The sequence below is a fragment of the Xyrauchen texanus genome, chromosome 22 (genome assembly GCF_025860055.1).
Source record: "Xyrauchen texanus isolate HMW12.3.18 chromosome 22, RBS_HiC_50CHRs, whole genome shotgun sequence".
NCBI lineage: Eukaryota > Metazoa > Chordata > Actinopteri > Cypriniformes > Catostomidae > Xyrauchen > Xyrauchen texanus.
Window position 1 is genome coordinate 13,931,449 of NC_068297.1, and position 22,930 is coordinate 13,954,378.

Sequence of the window (22,930 nt, forward strand, 5' to 3'; positions counted from 1 at the left end):
CAGACATTGGAAATCACGATTGGCATATATAAACAACATGCACAGAATAAAAAAAAAAATGGAATAATGAATGAAATGAATGAATCATTCATTCATTCATTCCAGACCGGCTAGTCATCAGTTAACAAATATTAAAAGAAAAATTTAAAAATGTAATTGCTTGAGGGATAAAAGATAATTTGATAATACAACGGGGAACACAATACCATCAGCCAGATGGCAATATGAGTATTGAGTAAATATGAGTATTTAAAAAAAGGGTGGTAGGCAGACTGGATGGCTCCCTGGCCTGAGTCATGCAGTGGGGATATGTGGCAGCAGGGGCGTGGTCGAGCACACATCCGGTGAGAGAGAAAGCAGTAAGGGTGCCTGCACCTGAACTAAATTATGTCTAACACCTGTCTCTAATTCCAGTGAGCATGCGGAGAGCGGCATATAAATGGCCACGCCACTGCTAGATGAGAGAAGGAGATCGAAATGAGTGACCAGCGACTGCCGTGTCTTACTGAGTGTTGTATTTTGTTGTGAAGCTGAAGACTCAGAGAACTTTATGTTGACAAAGTTTGTGTTACACTGATCTGATTGAACTGAGAAAAACACGGAGAAGAGTGCACGCAGAGTGTTGCAGGCAGAGAAATAATGTTCCTTACTTGATTGCATCGCTGCTCTCCGTCTCCTCCCTTCCATCTCCAAGCTTGATCTCGTTACACTGTGAAAAGCGTGCAAAGACACATGAAATCTGAGATTGAAAATCAGGGTTATTCCACCAAATATTGATTTCTGAACTCTTCCTAAGTTAAAACATTAGAATTGTGTTGTTAAACACTGAATATGAACTTGTTTTCTTTGCATTATTCAAGGTCTGAAAACACTGCATCTTTTTGGTTATTTTGACCAGTTGGGGTGGACATCGGCACAGCCATTAACCAGGAAAATAAAAAATGGCACTCTGTGTTAAAAAGGTTGCCAACCCCTGGTTTATGTGAATGCATTTACTTCCGTGTAGGTTCAGTAGGTTGACTGTGATTGATGATTAAAGGAATTTGGCCTGTGTGTTATCTCAAATGTATACCTCTGAAAAACAGGAAGTCACCTAGTCACTGTTCCTAGTCACCCAGGTACACTAACTTTTTTTTAAATATGAATGGGAATCAGCTAACACAAAACAGGTTAAACTGGTGAAATTCATGTGTCCTATTCACAGGTGTGAGATGCTGCAGTGTTGCTATAGTTTTAATCGCAATCATGGGTGTGACACTCTATTCTACCTGCTTCATACGAGACTCGAAACGGCGTCTCCGGCATGGGAGGCGGATGCGCTAACAAAGAGACTAAAGGCTACATCCCCTAGCTTCTGTCGCTAGTGCACCTCTAGAGGTCAGGAGAGTGAGGTTTATACACACTGCACAGCTATCTATCAGCTGGCTCCCATTACACTCACCCCCCCAAACCTCACTCCCATACGGGTCACGGCACCATTGTGATGCTCCTGTTCTACCCGCTCCATACAGGACTCGAACCGGCATCTCCGGCATGGGAGGTGGGTGCACTAACAAGGAGACAAACGGCTGCAGCCTCTAGCATCAGCCGGTAGTGCACCTCTTGAGGTCAGGAGAGTGAGGTTTTATACACATTGCACAGCTATCTATCAGCTGGCCACCGTTACACTCACCCCTAAACCTTACTCCTATCCGGGTCACGGCACCATTGTGACGCTCCTGCCCAACCCACTCTGTACAGGACTTGAACCGATGTCTCCAGCATGGGAGGAGGGTGCACTAACAAGGAGGCTAAAGGCTATAACCCCTAGCGTCAGTCGCTATTGCACCTCTTGAGGTCAGGAGAGTGATGTTTATACATATTGCACAGCTATCTATCAGCTGGCTTCCGTTACATGGGATTCACTCCTGTATTCCGTATACACACATGGGCCACATTCACACAGCAGCAGACTATGGTTATCAGGCCTGTTTTGAGTGCTTAATACAGTTACGTTCACACACAGGACAGTTATTTACGGGTGTGGTAACCGCATTTTATAACTAACTGACACCCGTTAATTTTCAGGTCTCACAACCACATTCTCGGCAAACCTGTGCTGTGTAAACAGAATTGTACAGGACTCGTGTGTTTCATGTGGGGTTTTGTTAACTCACAGAGATTGAGAAATTAGCTATGTGTCATCCGAAGATTCAGCCACTGTTTTCCACATGAGCTGCACGACACAACAGCTGTGTCTATCAGCTGTCTTCCGTTACATGGGATTCACTCCTGTATTCCATATACACACATGGGCCACATTCACACAGCAGCAGAATTCCTGTGCATGTGCTTAAACAGCATTCAAAGCTGCTGTCAGTTGATTATGATCTAATGGATGAACTTGCGACTCGATTAGACTCATTTATTCAATAACACGGTGGCAATTGTGATAAGACGTGATGGTGTAATGGACGTCGCCATCTTTTAGTCACTGTCACAATGGTTACAGTTGTTAGAATCTGGTTGTGACTTTGGTTGTTCGTTCATACAGAGAGCATGCAAACTGCTACTGTTCATTGTTGTATGAACGGGACATTTTAAGACTCACACCTGTAAGTAAATATGGTTGTCAATCCCAAACACTGACTGTGTGAACATAGCCATAGAGTGAAAATGTTGTGGATTCACTCCTGCATTTAAATGAGGTTGTCACTCCTGAAACTATGTAGTGTGTACGTGGCCTTTAAAAAAATTATAATAGTTTTAGTCTGACAGAACTGGAACTTTTAAAGTGCATGTAAACAAACGGCAAGTTCCATTACAAAAATCGAGAATTCTGGCAAACTTGCTACAAACTCATCTTTCTCGCCGAAGGTTTGTTGCATGTTCATCACTACCAGTGAAGAGCTGCAAACCTCTGGCAAACATTTGCATTGAATCGCAAACTAATTTGCATGTGAAAAATATTTGGGGGAAATTTGTCGCAAGTTTGCAGTAAATTTGCGGCAAGTTTGTCAGAACTTCAGATTTTTTTGTGAGGGATAATCTGAGTAGGACTATCTCTTTATCCCAATTTGGCTGCTTTTAGGTATAATAGGTGGGTGACAGCGATATTTCAGAGTAAAACATGTACTACGATGAACGTCTTATCCCTAACCCCAATCCTAGCCATTAACTTCCCCTAAAATTAGAAGGAAATTGGTTACCATGATTTAGCACATGGTGCTGCATCGACATCCTTGTTGGTCCTGGAACAACATTCCTATTTACCCCTCAGATTTTAGGGTTAGTCTTAGAATTAATGTTATTAATTAAAACCATTCTTATGGTAATGGTTAGGACTGTTTTTGACAGGAATGTTCTTTCAGGACCAACATTGCATGTTAATCCAGGAACAAGACTTACTTAGCAAAATCATAGTGACAGGAAAATTATAAGTTGATGAGAATGTTATTGAAGACCCTAAAATCAGCCCCAACCCTAACCCTAAAATCTGAATTGATTTGTTAATCCAGAAACTTGTCAAAATGTGGACAGCATTCCATCCATAGTCTAACTTCAGGGCATCATCCCTGTATCTCAATGTGGTTATGTCTGGACTCATGTCTGACATTCCAGTAAGTTTCTTTCCAGAAGTCTTTCCTGTAGCATACCTGGCCATTTAATCAACTGTTGCTAGTGCTGCATAATATCCTTGTAAACTAAGGAGTGTCAAGAATTTAACATAGCGACTACATTTCAAAGGAATGCTACCATTCCACATTCTCCTGCTGGTATCTGAAACTCAGAAGAATCGCTCAGTTGAAGGCAAAGAGGGCCCAGCACTCTGAAAAGACCATTATTTTTATGTTGCTATAAAGCGGACAGGGTTTTATACATGATGCGGTTGTAGCTTCAAAAACCAATTAACTAGAGAGTTCTATTGAAAGGCTTAATCAGTCATTTGCCCTTAAGCCAGGCAAAGTTGCTCCCAGAGGAGTATCACTACAGTTTGTGCACTTTAAGCCACAACCATGAGTGACAAATTTGTTAGTCATGTACCTGTCAAGAAAGTGACATTGTTTATGTTTTGTTTCATTGGATAGTCCTATGTACATTCTATTCAACTGGATCCCTCTGACATTTTTTTACACTTTATTTTTTATTTACAGTGCCTTACAGTGATTTTACCATGGGTAGTGGTGTAGGTGCCAAGGTGTTGAATAGAAAGGACCCGTGGAGGCAAAGAGCCTCTGCGAGAGTAGACACACAGATCCTATCTCACAATTATGATCTACATCTGAAACATCACACCCAATAGTGCACAGATCGTAAAACACATTCACAGCTGTTCCTCTCTCCCCCTTTTCTGTCTTCCAGCTCAAGATAACTTAAAACTCATCTAAATTCTATATCTAGATGAATCCTATGTATACAAAGAATGTAACTACACGTTCAGTATCATTGAAAGGGTCTCAGTGCGACTGGTACTATAATCTCAATCCCACAGCAGTAGACTTGGTCATAAAACAAGATTTAGTATTTAGAGAAATTATGTCTCTGCTGTGGAGGTGTGTCTGCCTCAATGTAAATTACCACCTCCTGAGTTACTGAATCCATTCATCCCTAAATTCTCATTGTTTAACCTTTTGGCCTTTGATGTTTTATCTGTCTGGATATTTAAGGGCAAAAGCTTTTAGGGAGAATCTGTAATTCAGATCTCCCGCACAGGTACTGTCTGTTATTCTATTGCCAGGTATGTTTCTCTGACTTGGAAGCTATTGTATGTTCATTCTGATAATTTATGAATTGGCTTGGATTGAATTTGTATCAATTGATTATCTGATGTAAAGCTTTATTCCTACCTGGTAAATAAATTGTTAAAACAAATTGTAAAAATTGTTAAAAGGTATTTTATATGTAAAAAAATATAGCAAATGTACTTTTCAGAATGTTTTTTTTATACTAGAGCGGGGTTTCATTGCGATGAGGGTCGGGATGAAGTGGAGCAAACAACACATGATGTGCATTTTATGTGCATTGTTGTACCAGCTGTACAACAAAAATAGAAAATATCTCTTTGCTGTCATTTTTAGTTACAGTATGTTCCTTCACTATGAGGACAAGGAAATGTTCTCCAAACATCCTTTTTACAGCTTATTTTTGAATGCCTTTTCAATTAGTTTCATAAAAATAATGTAGCCTATTATTGGCTATTTTACATTTTCAAAAAACATAATTTAGTATGATTTATAAGCTGTTTTCCTCATGGGGACTGACAAATAGTCCCCACAACATAAAAAATGTGGGTTTTACTATCCTTATGGGGACATTTGGTCCCCACAAAGTGATAAATACACGATTACACACACACACACCAGTAGAAGAGTGCGTACACACAGTTAATATTGTCCAGACGGTGAGCACATATTTACAGTAATTTTTATTTTTTTATAAATCCCGATATGTACACACATTTCAATGCCAAATTTGTGCATACGCAATGTTTATACATCAGGCCCCAGGGCCTTCAGACTTGGAGTTAAAGTTGGAATTAAAGCACATGATGCCAGTTTTGATATTATTGCCACTAAAAAACATTGATTCTGGTAATCGATCGCAACGGTAGTTTTGAATAAGCAGAAACACAAATGAGATTTGAGAGCAGCGCTGAGGGGCAAGATTTTCATTGAATAATTTCCTATTTTTTTGCTGTCTGTTCCTCACACTAAGCTATTCCTATGTCATAAGGACTGCTTTTGTGATGGTTTATTGTCCCTTTAAGAGCTTGACAGCAGTGTGAGCATGCTTCAAAATGTCTCCTTATGTGTTCCACAAAAAAAAAAAGAAAATCATACAGATCCTGAATGACATGAGGTTGAGTACGTGACAATTTTTTTATTTTAGGGTCAACTATTCCTTTAAGCAAAAACTCATGATGACCTAATGACATTAAACAAAAAGAAAACTAACAATTCTGTTTTAGGGAGCAACGCATTTTGACAGAAAGTGAGGAATGAGAGAGGCAACCATTAAATATGTCCCTAGTTTCACCCAGACCTTAACCTAACATGTCCATGTTGAATTGTCGTGTTGATTAGACCCCTCCCCTTTTACCCTTTTTTCAAACCTGCACTGACTCAGGACCTTAAAATTAAACTCTCAGGGCATCTCCCAAGCATTGTATAATTAGAATGGATTTATTTTCAGCTAGACACCACCCTTCTTTAAGTTTCTAGAATCACTCTCACTTTACCCAAGCAATCAGTTACACCTCAGTTGTGCGAATATCAACTAAGTAACCACACCACTCCCATTACATCAGTCTCTGAGTTACCAGTTACTGCCAAATCCAAAGAATAATCTATTTGCTAAACAATTCAACAGATTTTCCCTTGACAATCACTGTTTTACAACAGTATCCATAGTTTAACAATGGCATTTGTAGTAAACAATATAAACATGGTTACAATATATAGTAAAACCATGGTTTCTGATAAGAAAACCATGGCGACAGCAGTCATGGTTACTACAATATTACTATATAGTAAAGCCATGGTTCATTTTTATCAGGCTCCTTAACTAAAAAAAAAAAAAATTATCCTATATATCCTGATATCCCTATATATCCCTATATCCTATATATCCACCATGAGTGGTGGTGGTGGCGGCGTAGTGGCTAAAGCACAGGGCTGTTAATCAGATGGTCACTAGTTCTAACCCCACGGCCACCACCATTGTGTCCTTGAGCAAGACACTTATCTCCAGGTTGTTCCGGGGGGATTGTCCCTGTAATAATTGCACTGTAAGTCGCTTTGGATAAAAGCGTCTGCCAAATGCGTAAATGTAAATGTAATATCCTATTATTATAAATCAACATTTTAACAATATGCATCAACATAAAGTGCACTTCAAATTCATCTCAAAATATGTTAAATATTCGGAAGCTGTACATCACAATAAAAGGAATAATCTTACTATTAAAATGCATATGAGAAGGGATGTTGTGATAATGCTGCTCAAATATTTTAATCATACATGGAAATCCCACATGAAACCCCCGAACACTTTAGTTATTGTTTCATGTCTGTCCGAATTAACACCGGAAGGGAGTGTGTGCCGTTTCGGCTCACCTGCGGCTCTTTCCCTGGGTGATGTTGGCGTAAAAGATTAATCATGTATCAATGTATTACTATAATGGCATCTTAATGCCATTAATCAAAGTCCAGTTTGACGCTCCCGATAGATTACAGCCGCGTGACGAAACAGGAAGAACTTAAGTGCGCGTTTTAAATAAACACTCATGCGCAGTATTGACATGTATTAACAGTATGCTGCACTTATATCGAGCGATGTCTGCTAACCGTGCCTGTTTTGAAAAAGCTTTAGACCATTGCTGTTGTAATTGACTGGAAAAACAAAATGTTCCCAGAGAGTAGAAACGCAGCAGGCTACTCTATCAGCGGCTTGTTTTCTACACTTGCCATTTTCAACTACACACAATGCTTGCAGAACTGTGATGTCATGTCACCCGAAAAGCAGGCAGAGCGTCAATAAACATGTGGTGAACCGACGCGATGTAAATGCTTCCCGAGCCATGGGTGGCAAATCATACGGTTCTTTTTATTCTTTTTTTACCGTTACACTCCTAGTACAGACAGCCACAAATACACTGCAAATACGTTTACTTGGACAGTTTACTCGGGCTTGTCATCAGCAAAGTTGATATATTATTGCATGAACAGGGATTACAAATAAGAAAGGGCCAGGGCCAATCTGAGAGTTCTGGACCAGTCGATTGAACTGCCACTTGGTGTTGTTGCTACAACTTATGCTCGTTGATAAAGTGTCTTTCAGAAAAAATCTTTTCATAACTCTTTTTAGTGCATACTAACACACAGGCTGACTACCTGTTCTTTAGGTTTCATGGTTGCCTGCAGACCAGGACTGTTGTCATTTTTGACTATTTTTTTTTCACACTCTGTTTCTTTCTCAGTTCGCTGGGTGTGGTCGGTGTGGAGGACTACATTTTATGCCTTTACCCTGCCCACAAGGCAGTTTCCGGGGCAACACTGAAACCTAAAGAACAGGTAGAGGAAGTCTGAGGGTGGAGGTGTGGGGAAAGAGCATTTTAAAAAAACTATATTAGAATGTCATATCAATGTTTTGTTTTTCCCCACCAAAATGAAATGTAAGCTGTAAGGGAAAAGAAATGCAAAATGCTGATCCTGTGGTTTTGGTTATTTTAAGACAATCACGATAAGACAGACGTGCCTTTGCTCTATTCAGAGCAGGTTTGAAATCTGTTTGGGCAGTCTGAATCTCTCTCCTTTTCCCTCAAAGAGAAAAAGAAAGAGAAGAGGTAATTACAACAACCTGAAAAGTAATGTATTACTAAAAACTCATGTGGTTCTTGCTCATGCAAAACTGGCCACCATGACACTAAGGTGTTGTGGGTGGGCCAGGGCATCACTGTGTGATTGCTAAGATGTTCTGGATGTTTGCTTATTGGCCCAAGTAAAAAAAAGGCCAACCCCCAAGTGTATGATATTCTGCTCCCTTAATCTATGGGATATTTGGCTGCTGTTTCATGGTCTGCCAAGCAAAAATCCTGAGTATTATTATTTAAAAACATACCAGCACTCGTCTGCTTTAAAAGCTGGATGATTTTTTTTTTTTTTTGTGGTATCAGTGTCAGATAATACCGAATCATTTAATATTTGCTTTGCAAGCACCACTAATTAAAACAGACTAAAGAATATTATTATTACCAAAAATGGATAAGAAAAACGATAGATATATTTTTCACCTTATCAGAGGTGTCCTCTGTGAGTTGGTAGCTAGTAAGGGAGTCCTCCACATTAGCAGGGGTGCTGCTGGACTGAGAGAAATAGGCACTGTCCAGAGACAGAAGAGAACCAGGAGATTTCTCAGGATCTTTGGTGCCCTCTACAGGAGAAGATAAGACAGACAGCTTCCCAGATCCTGTCCAGGAGAAGCTGCCCTTCTTCCGGTGGTACTGCTGCAGGGCGGACAATCCTGAAGGGGTGGAGGATGACCACAGTCTGTCTGAGATGGCGGTGGGAGGAAGTGAAGTAGTTTAATTGAGTTGTCTTGTGTTTCTTGACCAGATGAAGACCCCTAGACTGTGACTAACAGACCTGGGCGAGCAGGATGATGATGCATTAGGGCTGGATGACTAATATTTGGCCTGTTCTTTCTCTGTGCTGTGCTCCTGATATAATGATGGTTTATCACTAGATTGGAAAAGACACATTGCTGCAGACTCTTGTTTTACTGAGGCTTCATGTGTCTCTGTCACACTGGATTCACCATGGCTGAAGAGTCTGATGGAGAAGGGGTTAAAATGGAGTTTGGAGGTGGGGGAACTCTAGGATCTGGTGTTGATTTTGGTGTCCTTCTAACAAATCAGTCTAAGACATTAGCAAAGGAAGTTACCCAAGTTTATTTTTATTTTTTGGTTTATTAAGGTTTAACAGTATAAGAATTAAAAAATGGGTGATAGCTAAATCATACATTCCTTTAGTACATTTCCCATCATGGTCTTGTCCCTACTGCGTGTGCCCTGTTCTCCGGTGCTCTCCTCTGACTGGTTCATCCACTGCAGCAGTGTTGCAAAGCGGTTTTGAGATCATTTGGAACACTGATTTCTGTGACACCCAGCTGGTCAAGGGTAGGTGGAATTTCAGCACAGTGTCTCTTTACTCTAACCGAATATTGTCCTAACAGGTCATCCACAGAGAGACTGGATTCTAACCATGGACTAAACATTTTGTAATGAGTGAAAATAGAGAATGGTATACTGCTTTTAGAGCTTTTTGAAAACGGTAAACAGTGTCTCTGTGGTGCTATAGAAATTCCTGTTTGTTTCAAGCAACCGATCCATACAGACACAATAACACTGACTCAACCACTGCATGAGTTGTGGCAGTTCTATTTGTTCATTTTGTGGCACTAGTGCTTTAATGTGATGTGTGTAATTTGTCAGATGTAAATAGTTTTCCCTAACTCAGCTTAGCAGGCAGACAACTATAACCATTTGCTGATTCCTAAAATGTGTCAACCCTGTGGCACTATCAAAACATTGCTCTGTTTGAGCATCCCAACATAGCAACATTGGGTTCATCCATTAGTTTAAGTTTGGTATGGGACCATCTGTTTGTCCAACAACTTACTGATTGTGGGAGTGTTCAGGAAGCCAGCCAATTTTACCCTTTACTTTTCAGTTTAGAATAAAGTCAGAATTTAAAAGTTCAGTTCCTTAAACTATATCATTAAGGCAAGATTAATAATTAATAAACATAAAACTACTAAAATTACAAGATGACCAGTCCCTGTTTAATTGCTCTCTGATTATGTAATGGATACGTTCCAGCATAGCTGAGGGAGGCAGGATCAATGTGATCTGTGTATGGGTTCAAAGGAACCTTCTTCCTCCTCAAGGGGTCAAAGAAATGTACAGAAATGTGTCGTTGGCTTTGGTGAAACCATCAATGTACTTATCTGGCACAGAAATGTCCATCTTCAGGTACTGACCCATCTTCTTTATTACCTGAAAGCAGCCCTCTTCATTGCGAGTAAATCACTCGCATATGCAAGTAAATTTCGCACTATGCTGCCAAAAAACATCTGTTATTAGCCACTGGCAAGTAAATATTAACTTTTCACTCGCCAGTGATAGAGTTGTGTAGTGTCGAAGCACCGAGGCTGTATTCTGTATAAAAAGCAGTTGATTAAGAAGCTAGATTCAGCCTTGTCTTTCCGTGCATGCTGTCTCATGAGCGTGCAGGAAAAAGCACTTGTGTCTCATTCAGTTGAACCCTGAGCATTTCAGGGAACCCCACCGCGGTCATCACAACAGCACTTCTCTTGAAAGCGTGTGAAGATGAACACTTCTCAAGCACTCTGATGTGCATGCGTCTACAGAGGCTAACGCCAAACATGAAGCACACATAGCGAGTTTGTATGGTAATTAGTCGTCGTATTCATGAAACACCTAAACAAACAATTAATCATCATAGTCCTAAAACAGGCAATTCATCTTCATAATCACAATTATTAGTTTGACAATTGTCAGCCAAATTTTACAATCGTGGCCCCTAATTTTCATAATTCGTTTCCTACATTGTACGAAATTTTAAACAGTGACAACAGCTTGTATCATTATTAAAAATGTGATTTCATGACATCATTTAAATTGGTCGAATGTGAAATTTGTAAATTTAAAAAAATATAAAATGTGAATAAAATCATAAAGCGAAATCTAAAAAGAAGATTACAATATCGCGTGAATATATATGAAGAGGCCCCCTCTCTCAGTTTGCTTAATAAATTGTTTTGTTACATTATGCTTACATTAAGTCTGGCAAGTAAAAACAAAAATTTACTAGCCGATGACTTTCTCCAACATGATTGTAGAGGGTTATGAAAGACATATTCATTAGAGACTTACTATGCTGCATCACACAAAATATCCAGAATATATGACACAGTATATGTCTTTTGTCCTATGTCACATTTGTGTTTATGACAATAAACAGGCTGAAATTATGAGGCGGTTATCAGAGTGTAAATACAGAACACTGTGTGTCCTGTCGAACCATCATGGACAAGAAGTGGGTGTGTGTACATCAAACAATTATGCTTAAACAATCCATGTTTATCTTCTCACATTTAGAATATCTGGGTTATTTGCCATCCTGAGCAGCTTGCACGCCTTTCCCAGGCAAATGCCATACAGGTAGTCGCAGCCAGAGAGGATGCACATGTAATTAATCTTCTCCTCTGTGAATATGTTGCCTGGCAACTTGAAGTGGCCCAGGTGACACTGGTCAATCTCCAGGCCATTTCCCTGTTTATGCATCTTTAAAATCACCTGCAATAAAAGATAACGAATGAAACTTGTTTGAAACCAACTGTGTATAAAGCAGAATCTAAATGTAGTCACTGTCTCTGATGTTCGTTATATATACTGTATGTCTGTTTGTGGTTCCATCAAACTGGTTTGTGTGTTTCGAACAGTTCTAATAAATACCCTGCAGTTCCTTAAACTCAAAAGATATTTAGAGGATGAAAGTAAAAGAGCTACTGTCATGGCTGGAACAGCCAAGTCAGCACCACACAGTGATTTAGGGGTTAAGTCAAACCAAGCATTATGATATAGAAAATATTCTGATCTAAATCATCTGCCATGTGAAACCTTTATTTATTAAATATCTGCAGGGTATGTTTTAGCTGTTATGCCAATCTGCCAAACCAGTTTATCCAAATTTCAGGTGGTCTACAAGAAATAGCAAGTATATTTATCATTGGTAATTTGAGAACACTGGTACCTTTTTGCATCCAAATGCCAACATGTCTGAATCCGTGATACCAGATTTGTTAAGGAAAGCTAACGTCTGCTTCATATGGAGCGACCACACAGTCCACTCCACGTGTCCTGGCAGCCTAAAGACCAACACATAAAGACCAACATAAATTGAAAAGTTGTGGGTTTATACATTATATATTTAGAAATAAGGCTTCCATAATAAAACCTCAGTGCCTCTGATACAGAAAAGCTGCACTCCGTAAGAGAAAATAAAAAGCTTACACATGAAGCGTTGTATAGTTGGTTGTGTTGATATTATTATTGAATTGCAAATGCAGTTATCAATATGCATACTGCATAATCGGATTGGGAGGCAGATGTGCATTTACTGAAATTAACAATAATAAAATCTGTAAACAGTAATCTATGTAAGGCTATGACAGAATCACTTCTTAACTGATATTTCTCTATCACCAGGATCTTAATTATAGAATTCATTTTTTCCATTAAATGGGTCATGTCATGAGCAATCAAATTTTCCTTGATATTTTGACATAAGAGGTCATTATACTACAAAAACATACTGTAAATTCCAGAACTCAAAACTTAACCCCCAATGCAATAAAAGCATTTATTGAAACCAAGCTGCCAAAACGCCCCGTTCTCTACTTCCGTAACAACTCTATGTGACTTGGGGTACTCATTAATTCAAGATGGCCTCTACGGCAACAACATCAACACCTATTTTAAAATCATCGCCCCCATGGCCCCGCCCCTGGTGCTCACTTGGAGCAGAGACAGAGAGAAGGAAAAGGCCTACTGTCTGTGGCCTAACTACTACTGAACACGAAAGGGGACCCATCTAGTATATTTTGGATTATTTTTGTATACAAACATGTACTACATAGACATCTTTGACTGTTGTCATCTCTCTGGCACACTTTTAAAAGATGCGGAGTCAAGTTTCAACCCTGAAGAGAAGATGTGTTTCATCAGCTGCTGTGGCTCCTGTTTTGTTGCTTTAACTGCTCAACATCAGATGCAACGCAACGGCTTGAGGCTGTCTACACCAGCGCTTCGACAAACACTTTCTGAAAGATTTCTTGTGTTGTTGACAGTAGTAGAATCAGCACAAAATGGAATGGGACACCTGTTAGTTTACTTTTGGAGTAACGTGCCGCAGCGGACGCTTCCATGGTAGACAGCATCATTGATTATAGCATCTGGTGTAGACAGGGTGTGAGTGTTAACAGTTGTGCTTGAGATAAATAGTGTAATATATTTGGATGCAATGTGTTGGATGTGTGTTGTGTGTAAACTGTGAAATGTACATTTCTAGTGTCAATCATAACAGAGGGCACATTGAATATTGAAGTTTAAAAGCAAAAGCAAAATCAAGCTTTTCCGAAAGATCGTCAGAGACGGAGTTGAAAATGATAATATATTACAAAATTATGACTGTTTTAGTGAAATAAAATTTGACTAACATTATCAGTGGACCTTAGGGAATCAAAATCAGAATTAGCTTTATTGCCAAGTATTCTTACAAATACAAGGAATTGTCTTGGTGACAGGAGCTTCCAGTACACAAACAATACAGCAACAAGACAGTAGACTGAGCCTTGAGGATAACAGCCACATTAGCTCAGTGTTCAGCCTTGTTATGTCTTTCTTGCATATTCTGAGTGACAAATTACAATGGGTCATTGCCTCTGATGTGAAAAGATCAATTTCTGCTTCTTCAAACTGATGCCATATGCTCTGCACCACATCTGGGTGAAGCCTCCATTCTTCCAGATACAGAAGATTCCTTGAGAGAGCATCTGCTACCTGATTGCTCGACCCCGGGAGGTGAACCACCCTCAGTGATGCTAGTCGGGGAAGAGACCAGGTGAGAATTTTGTAGGTGAGCGTCTTCATGCCACCCTGATGGTTCAGGTGGAACACAGTGTTGTCGGACCAAATAAGGACATGATGGCCTGCCAGAACTGGCAAGAAATATTGCACGTAACTCCAGGAGGTTGATGTGGTCAGTGGACTGATCTGAAGACCAAAATACTCCATGTTGCACCCCACCCCCAGAGTTAAGCATCGGTTGTAACTACTTCCTGACAAGAAGGATTGACCCTGTGATGAGGAGGAGGGCGTGGCCGGGAGGGTGCACGGCCGGCACGGAGTCAACTAATCAGTGGGAGAGAGAGATAAAAGGGAGCCGAGCAGTGCACTGAGCAGACAGAGTGAAAGACCTCTCAGATAAAAGCAGAGGAGGTGATGTATGTTTTATGATCAACAAATCCTGGTGTGATCAGAGGAACGTACATTCTATCAAGTCTTTCTGCTCTCCTGATCTGGAATTTCTCATGCTTCTGTGTCGACCATTCTGGCAATGGAGGGAATTCACAGCAGTCATTATCACAGCTATGTACATCCCCCACAAGCCGGCACAGACTGGGCACCCTAAACTGTATGGGAGTATAAGTGAGCAGGAAACTGCGCACCCTGAGGCCGCGTTCATTGTGACCGGGAACTTTAACAAAGCCAATTTCAACTCAATCACATGGAAATACTACCAACACATCAGTTTTTTCAAAAACAAATTCCCTTTCAGCTTTTCATTTAACAGCTGTTTTACATTCAGTATGACCTGTGAACAAAATATGGAACATCCACAATATTAAATTAAAGTTTAAAAGAGTATCTACATTTTTCAGTTTCTTTCTTTAGAACCTTATAAAAAAATCTCTTAAAAGCCCCCAAAAAATACTGGTTCTCATTCAAAACACACTGAATACTATACTTTAACTGATTATATTATTATTTGTTTGCATTGTAAATCATTTAAAAGTATTTCATTATTATTTAAAATGAATCTATGCCATTCATTTTCATTTTTAAGCACAAATGGAGGTTGCTGGTCCAGGATGAGATACTGTATATCTGCTTTTATGAGAGTGCAGCTGTCAGCTTCTACTCTCCTCACCTGCACAGGTGATAGTAAAGTGGTTTAAATAGCACAGTTGTTGCTTCAGAAATGTATCGAGCGCCCCGTATTCACTGTTCTATCTGTTTGCTCTCTGAGTAGAAGATAAAACCTTATCATCAGGTGTGCTCACTGTCCTGACAAATGAGTGACCGGCAATGACAAAAGCCAATGAAATGGAGAGCGCGCAAGAGTAGAGAAAGGCATTGGGGGGAATAAAAAAATAATTAAATGAAAACATCACCAACATCTCACGAACCGCTGCCTCGTCATTATTTTCTACTGTGTTTCCCCCCGTTGTGTGCAAATCAGAGCAATTATGGGTGCAAGCTCGTCTTTCATGTTGTTTGTTTGCTTCTTATCACAAATAAACTCTTCTGTTGCTATGTGCATGGGATGTGCAAGAATTTTGGGATCGTAGTTTAATTCGGGCACAAATGGTCATGTGTTTGATACAGCTAGTCTGCAAACAGTCGTGTTTGTGCACTTGACTTTAGTGTATTTCATTTAGACATTTACTTTGAAGCCGACCGGTTGTGTGAGCAGCGATTCACACAACTGTTCACCTCATCTCTAAGAGCGTATGCTGTTGGATCTACGGCGCATATCAGCAGATTTCTCCTTCTCTGCACGGCAGTGCAGCTTTGCCCCTGGGCGCTTCGACAGCGCTGTCTAAAAGAGAATATTGTAAAAGAGTTTGATTCTCTAAAAGAGCAATACACAGCGGTGTTGAACATCCTTTTCAGGACGTGTCTTTATAAAGATACCCTTCCACCCCTGTGTAGTTCCTGGATGCGGTCGAGTTCTCTCCGCTCCTGACGGTCACAGGCGCTGCCTCGTGTGTCTGGGCCATGATCACACTGAGGCAGCGTTTGTGGATGGTTCGTGTTCTCACTGCGAGAACATTACCATGGCAACGTTGCGGTCGTGGCTACTCCACCCGCTCCCTGCGTCGCTCCTTCTTCCCACGGGTTTGAGGACGACCCGGCTGGCAATGGAGTCGATTTGGAGATGGTAGCGGGCTCAGTTTCTCCAGGTACATCCTCACGAACCACCCGACACGCTCGTTGACTTCTGCCGGGCTCGGGGTGACAGCGGCTCAGTCTTACTATCGCTCTTGAGCCCCCTGAGCTGGATGATGAGTTCGCCGCTGCATCGGAGAGTGTTCCGGCGTCTGACGCATCTGACTCTATTGGGCTGCCACCCTCAGGTCAGCACGCCCAGTCAGAGGCTGATGCAAAGATGGCCGACATGCTTGCCCGGGCTGCCGTCACCATGGGGTTGGACTGGAACCCACCGTCCTATCCACAGCCTTCGCGGCAGGATGATTGGTCCCTCGGGTCTAGGCGCCGCTCACAGCCATGACCCCCCCCGGTTCCTTTCTTCCCGGAAATTAGCTGACGAGGTCATGGAGGGCACCTTTTACTGCCCATAATCGACCCACTCGCTCATCCGCTCTCACTAACGGTCGGCTGAACCTGGTCGAGATGCGGGACGTGGACAACGCACGCTTCCTCAACGCCCCTGTCTCCCAGTTCGGTCTCCAACCTGCTAACTCGCCAGAAGCACCTGCCCCCGCCAAGCCACCGGTGAGGCCACGCAAGCCATGGCCCAGAAGGAAGCAGCCGTGTCAGCGCCCACCTCACACTGACGGGAGGAACTCCCCGACACAATGATTCGAAGCAGAAAATTGAGCCTGTGGTTCCCTCCGGTGCCCAAAAGAAGGCTCGATTAGAGACACAGAACACTGTTTCCCACCTCCCCAATGCTGTTCATCAGTAGAGGAATATTGTTACGCTCAATGTTTTGAAAAATTTTGTTTCTGTGTCCTATGCAATAAAAAATGGTTTACAAAATGCAATAAAGAATACAGCACTTGTTGCAAATGCACAAGATGTTCATACATTCTCAAAAAAGAGCCCTTTTCCTCATCAAAGCACACAAATCATGCGCAACTGCTTCCCTATGGTGAGCGCATTATTTCATATGGTGAGGAAACCAAATTGCCCCCTGTCTATTACCCGGACGTGTGGCGAGCCCTAACAAGCATTTCAGAATGGGTACAAAAAACAATCCAATTTGCATGCTGGCCACCCCATTTCAACGGCGTTCATCCGTTCATGTTACGAGCCAAAATCAGAATCAGAATCAGAATCAGCTTTATTGCCAAGTATGCTTACACATACAAGGAATTTGTCTAGGTGACAGGAGCTTCCAGTCAACAACAATACAAACAATACCAAAAACAGCAGCAAGACATAGGTAATTAAAAACAAAAAAGTAATAAATAATTATACATACCGGTATACGCACATACACTCACCTTCATAAATACCCACATACACACACGTAGTGCAAATCTAATACAATCTGTTATATAAAGAACAAAAACCTGTATATTATGTACAGAGCAATGTAAGTAATGGCAGAAGTGGATAAGTTGGATAATATAAATTAAAATTAAAATTAAACTGTGTATTGCACATAATTATTGCTCAATGGGGCAATTTAATTGTTCATTAGATGGATGGCCTGAGGGAAAAAACTGTTCCTGTGTCTGACGGTTCTGGTGTTCAGAGCTCTGAAGCGCTGGCCAGAAGGCAACAGTTCAAAAAGGTAGTGGGCTGGGTGAGTGGGGTCCAGAGTGATTTTACCAGCCTTTTTCCTCACTCTGGAAGTGTATAGTTCTTGAAAGGGGGGCAGGGGGCCACCAATAATCCTCTAAGCAGACCGAACTGTCCTTTGTAGTCTTCTGATGTCTGATTTCGTAGCTGCACCAAACCAGACAGTTATTGAAGTGCAGAGGACAGACTCAATGACTGCTGAGTAGAACTGTTTCAGCAGCACCTGTGGCAGGTTGAACTTCCTCAGCTGGCGAAGGAAGTACAACCTCTGCTGGGCCTTTTTCACAATGGAGTCGATGTGTATCTCCCACTTCAGGTCCTGTGAAATGGCAGTGCCCAGGAACCTGAATGACTCCACTGCTGCCACAGTGCTGTTTAGAATGGTGAGGGGGGACAATGTTGGGGTGTTCCTCCTAAAGTCCAAAATCATCTCCACCATTTTCAGCGTGTTCAGCTCCATGTTGTTTTGACTGCACCAGACAGCCAGCCGTTCAACCTCCTTTCTATATGCAGACTCATCATCATCTCGGATGAGGCCGATGACAGTGGTGTCGTCTGCAAACTTCAGGAGCTTGACAGAGGGATCCTTGGTGATGCAGTCATTTGTGTAGAGCGAGAAGAGTAGTGGGAAGCAGCACACATCCCTGGGGGGCACCAGTGCTGATGGTACAGGTGGTGAACGTGAATTTTCCCTGCCTCACAAGCTGCTGCCTGTCTGTCAGAAAACTGGTAATCCACTGACAGGTAGAGGTGGGAACAGGGAGTTGGTTTAACTTAGTCCGGAGTATATCTGGGATGATTGTGTTGAAAGCCGAGCTGTCCAGATGTTGCAGGACGTGATGCAAACCCATGTTGACTGCATCATCCACAGACCTGTTTGCTCGATAAGCAAATTGAAGGGGGTCCAGAAAGGGTCCAGTGATGTCCTTCAGGTGGGCCAACACCAGTCTCTCAAATGACTTCATTACCACAGATGTCAGGGCGACAGGTCTGTAGTCATTAAGTCCTGTGATTTTAGGTTTCTTAGGAACGGGGATAATAACTGATTGTTTGAAGCAGCATGGGAATTCACACTGCTCCAGTGATCTATTGAAGATCTGAGTGAAGATGGGGGCCAGTTGGTTAGCACAGGAACGAAGGCAAGCTGGTGAGATGCCATCTGGTCCTGGAGCCTTCCTTGTCCTTTGCTTCCGAAAGACATGGCACACATCATCCTCACAGATCTTGAGTGCAGGTAGTGTAGCAGGAGGGGGGAGGAGGGGGGTTGCAGGAGGTGTTAATGGTTGTGTGAAAAGAAGGTCCGAGTGCATGTGGGGTGTGAAATCGGGCCTTTCAAATCTGCAGTAAAACACATTCAGGTCGTCAGCCAGTCGTTGTAGGCCTCCTCTTTGGCATGACGAAGCTGTCTGAGTTTTCCTGTGAACCATGGTTTATCATTGTTGAATGACAAAAATGTCCTAGTAGGGATGCACATATCCTCACAGAAACTGATGTATGATGTAACAGTATCTGTGAGCTCGTCCAGGTCTGTAGCTGCAGCTTCAAAAACACTCCAATCAGTGCAGTCAAAGCAGGCTTGTAGTTCCAGCTCTGCTTCAATAGTCCATCTCCTTATAGTCCTTACAACTGGCTTTGTTGATTTTAATTTCTGCCTGTAGGTTGGGAGAAGATGAACCAGACAGTGATCAGAGAGTCCCAAAGCTGCATGTGGGACAGAGCGATATGCATCCTTTAATGTTGTATAGCAGTGATCCAATATATTCCTGTCTCTGGTGGGGCATGTAATGTGCTGTCTGTATTTGGGCAGTTCGCGTGTGAGATTTGTTTAGTTAAAGTCCCCAAGAATAATAATGACTGAGTCCGGGTATTGTTGTTCTGTGTCTGAGATCTGATCAGCCAGCTGTTGCAGCGCTAAGTTCCCAGACGCGTTAGGAGGAATGTAAACACTCACCAGAATAAACGAAGAAAACTCCCGCGGCGAGTAGAACGGCTTACAGTTAATAAAGAGCGCTTCCAGATTAGGACAGCACATCCTCTTTAGTGTTGTTACATCTGTACACCAACTTTCGTTGATGTAAAAGCATGTTCCACCGCCTCTCGGTTTCCCCGTTAACTCCGCAATGCGATCCGCTCTGAACAGCTGGAAGCCCGGCAGATGTAATGCGCTGTCCGGAATGGCTTCACTCAGCCAGGTTTCAGTGAAGCACAGTGCAGCAGAGTTTGAAAAGTCCTTATTAGTATGTGTGAGGAGATGTAGTTCGTCAGTTTTGTTGGGAAGAGAGCGGAGATTTGCGAGATGAATGCTCGGCAGTGCTGTTCGAACGCCGCGCTGACGGAGTTTAACCAGCGCGCCAGCTCGTCTCCCTCGCTTGCGTCTGGTAGCGCATCTAAACAACACAGCAGCGCCTCCAACTAAAATGTCCAGCAAAACGTCTGAATATTGAAAAACCGGGAAAAGATTATCTGGTATGTGCTGCCGAATGTTCAGCAGTTCGTCCCTGGTAAAACTGATTGGTAAAAGATTGCTAAACACAGGACAAACTAACAAAAACAACAAAAGAATTGAAGAGCTCCACACCGAGGCGGCCATCTGTGGCGCCATGTTGTATTTAGCGCCATGTATTATTTTTAGAAATACACTTCATCGTGAAAAACGCGATAGAGATTGTGCCAAATTGTCAAGCACAAAATGGGTTTTACAACCGTTATTTCCTTGTCCCAAAGAAAGACGGTGGACTTGGGCCAATCCTGGATGCTTAGTCAGAAATGGATCTTATCGCATATACGCCCACACGATTGGTTTGCGTTGATATATCTGAGGGATGCGTATTCAAATTGTATGACACTACAGAATGTTTTTGAGATTCGTGTTCGAGGGAATAGCAAAACAATTTAAAGTCCTGCCCTTCAGGCTGTCTCTGGCTCCTCGCACATTTATGAAGTGCATTGACGTGGTTCTCACCCCAAAGAGACTGAGCGGCGTACACATCTTGAACTTCCTTGATGATTGGCTGTTATTGGTCCAATCAGAGGCTCTGTTATGCCAGCACAGAGACTTAATGCTTCAGCATCTTACTAGCTTTAGCCTCAATGTAAATTGGGTGAAAATAACGCTCTCTCCCAGCCAAAAAATCTCCTTTTTGGGAGTCCGCCTTCACTCCACGAACAGTCGTGTGCACGTTCAGGCCATTCTACAGTGTCTGTCTCAGTTCAAATTGGGAGAACACTTTCTCTGAAGCTGTTTCAAAAAGAATTGGGACTTGTGGCGGCGGCATCAGCCATCATCCCATTAGGTCTCTTACACATTAATGCTCTTCAGTGCTGGCTGAAGTGCTGTGTGCCACAACATGCTTGGCGCCAAGGGCGCTTACGCATAAATATTTCCCACCGCTGTTTTAGTACCATTGTACACATCCTGCATTTTACCAGCGAGGTGTCGTGCTGGGGCAAATTATCATGTGGAAAGTGGTGATTATGGATGCTTCCAACACAGGTTGGGGGCAGTGTGCGATGGGCGCCCGACTTTCGGCACCTGGACAGGTCTGAGGAGGGCGTAGCAAACCTACCGCCTAGAGCTAGAGGCTGTAATTCTAGCCTTAAAGGCTTTTTAGTCAGAAATAGCAAACTGTCATATCCTGGTTCGCTCAGACAACAAGACAGTTGTGGCATATATAAACCGTCAAGGAGGAATTCATTCGCCGCCACTGTTGAGACTGACGCAGCACCTCCTCCTATGGAGTGAGCGTCATCTCCTCTCCCTGAGAGCGACATATGTCCCAGGCCAACTGAATTATGGCGCAGACCTACTGTCATGCCAAGGGGTGATACCGGGTGAATAGAGAATTCATCCTCAAAAGGTGTTGAGGATTTGGGAAATATTCGGTAAAGCAGAAATTGATCTATTTGCCTCAGTGGAGAATACCCACTGTCCTCTTTGGTATCTCCTCTCTCAGGCGCAGGGCACAATCTGGCATCCCCAGCCACAGCTGTGGAATCTGCATGTGTGGCCCCTGAACGGGGCGCACTACACACACCAGAACTGATGCGTTCAGTCATGAACACCATTTTACAAGCCGGAGCACCATCCACAAGACGCCTCTACGCACTAAAATGGAAGGTTTTCACTGATTGGTGTCTCTCACAAAGCAAGGACCCAGTAAACTGCCCTATACATGAAATTCTAATATGCCTGCAAGAGCGATTAGACGCAGGACAATGCTCAAAGTGTATGTGGAAATTATATCTGCGTATAACGCACATGAAACTGGTGCCTCTATACGCAAGGGTGATTTAATCATAAAGTTCCTTAAAGGATCAAGACGATTAAACCCAACTCGGCCAGCTCTAGTCCCGACTACGGACTTAACTTTAGTCCTAAAAGCTCTCGCAGGGCCCCCCTCTGAGCCATTGGACTCTGTTGATTTGGCATGCTCTCTATTAAGACCACACTACTGCTGGCTCTGGCCTCAGTAAAATGGGTAGGTGAGTTTGGCCCTGGTCTTTCAAGAGCCACTGTTAAACACAGAAAAGGCTATGTACCCAAGGTACTGACCACACCCTTCAAAGCACAAGTGGTTCACCTTCAGGCCTTCTTCCCTCCTCCATTTAATTCAGATGAGGAACAATCATTGCATTTGTCATGCCTTGTACACACATTGAGCGTACACGGCAGTTTAGACTGTCTGATCAGCTCTTTGTATGCTATGGAGGATGCACAAATGGAATGTCCATCTCTAAGCAAAACTTTCTCACTGGATTGTCGATGCAATTACCCTGGCTTACGAGTCGCTGGGTCAGACTTGCCCGATTGTAGTTAAAGCACACTCAACTAGAGGAATGGCCTCCTCATGGGCATGGATGAATGGTGTGTCCTTACAGGACATATGTTTTGCAGCAGGACGGTCCTCTCAAAACACATTTGCAAGGTTTTACAACCTAGACGTAATGTCTCTTTCTTCACAAGTCCTCTCTGTTTAGAGCACTTGCTATTCATTGGCCATATAAATATATACTTATGCCCTTCCCTTTAAGTAT

The 22,930-nt window shown here is 42.3% G+C and overlaps 1 pseudogene; it reads right to left on the minus strand.

Annotated features, from left to right (window-relative positions):
* Positions 1-646: 646 nt before the first annotated feature.
* On the minus strand, positions 647-14,356 carry LOC127662325 (exonuclease 1-like; annotated as a pseudogene).
* Between the last annotated feature and the right edge of the window lie 8,574 nt (positions 14,357-22,930).